Here is a 1,658-nt window from a genome sequence, read left to right as displayed (position 1 = left end):
TGCTTGTTCACACCTGGGCCCTAGGCTATGCTAGTGGGTTTACCATACTGTATTGCTTGTTCACACCTGGCAGAGAGGCACACAGTGTGGTATTCAGAACAGTGAGGTCACTGCGGCTGAGGTGTTCTCCATCTCCCCCACATGGGATGTATATAGGATCTGGCAAACAGGACAGCACAGCCCATGGTCACCCTAACCTGCTCTTCATAGTCTGCCTGGCTGTCCAAGATTTACCTGTGATGTAGGTTTTGAGTTCTGAGCACCTTTCGGCAAATTAGAAGAGAGCAAGTCCTTTGCAGAGAATGCATATCCTGGCTCCAGGCCTGGGGTTCTCTTGTATCTGGGAGGTAGGGGAGGCTGGTATCCAGTCCCCAGCCTCAGCAGGGGGAAACGTTCACACCATAGCTCCTGGATCTTTCTCTTGATGGCACCCTGGCCTTGTCCCGGGTGACAGCCTTTGGCCACATACTCTTCCCACACTCCTTCAGGAAGAATGGCTGTGGCCTGGCTCTCCGATCCCTGGATAGGTAGGTGTCTCTACTAGACAAGGAAGCACAGCTGCACTGGGAAAGGGTCTGATTCCCATCAAGGAAAGTTGGTACTGAGCTCTTAGGACTAACCCCACCCCGGCAGAGTCCCATCTCAGGGGAACAAGAAAGGGCTTCACCATGGGGCTTGCTACCCCAAATGGGGGCATACAGGACCGAGACTGTCTCCTCTGGAGTTGGGCAGCACGGCAGGTCTTTACCTGAGGGTCTGGAGGACATGACTGGAATTCTGTGCCCTTTGTTCAGCCGACCTCTTTGACTCCAGGCCTGAAGGAGGGGCAGGTGCTCTCTGAGTCACCACGCCACGCCAGGCAATGGGGTTTGTGTAGTTACAGAAACTGGGCTAGCATGGAAGGCTCTGATCACATGGAAACCAGCCAAACTATGAGCCTTAGCTTACCCACTGCAGATTGGGATTGATGATGGGGGTAACAGGTTTGAAGGAATAAGGGAGTCCACCCATGAAGGTGACATCGTTCTGTAAACAAGAACAAGTCACTTGCTTCTCTACAGAAAGGCCAACCAGGATGACAAAAGCCAGACTCATGACCAATAGTACCGGGATGCTGGGCGCTTAGTGGACCTAGGTTGAGCCCTATCCAGGTTCAGAAACACACAGAGGCTGGTGGTAGGAGGCGGAGCAAGTGACTGCATTAACCCAGACTGCAGGCTCGGCAAGGAGGTGCTGTGGCCTTACTGCCATGCTAGTGACCTGAAGCCAGGTGGCCATGCCTGCTGATGAACCCAGAGGAAGTGCTAAGGGGTAAGGACCAGGGTGCTCTGCAGATATCTGGGTTGTGGTCTCTGGCCAGCAAGACTACTCTATGGCTTGGCTGGAGCAGTGCAGAGCATACCCAACCCCAGAGCTCACGCAGCTATGGGGGCTGGCCCATGAGGCTCTGTGCCAGGTTCAGGGGTGCCTCAGTCACTGTGGTATGAATAGAAGTCTGTGTGTCATCAAGCAATGGGGGGCTTCCAAGACTGAAGTCCTGGGAGCCTGAAGCGGCTGGCGTGTCACATGAACCTCGGGGCAGAGCTGTCTGGTGTGTCACATGAACCTCGGGGCAGAGCTGTCTGGTGTGTCACATGAACCTCGGGGCAGAGCTGTCT

General features: G+C 54.5%; 1 protein-coding gene across 1 annotated transcript in view; it reads right to left on the bottom strand.

The window, feature by feature from the left end:
* Window positions 1–1,658, bottom strand: part of Mvb12b (multivesicular body subunit 12B) — a 165,627-nt gene that overhangs the window by 49,120 nt on the left and 114,849 nt on the right. The gene's annotated exons all lie outside the window — the stretch shown is intronic.

This window comes from Microtus ochrogaster, chromosome 4 (assembly GCF_000317375.1).
Source record: "Microtus ochrogaster isolate Prairie Vole_2 chromosome 4, MicOch1.0, whole genome shotgun sequence".
Lineage (NCBI taxonomy): Eukaryota > Metazoa > Chordata > Mammalia > Rodentia > Cricetidae > Microtus > Microtus ochrogaster.
The sequence above is the reverse complement of the archived record's forward strand: the minus strand, read 5'-3'. Positions and strand labels throughout refer to the sequence as shown.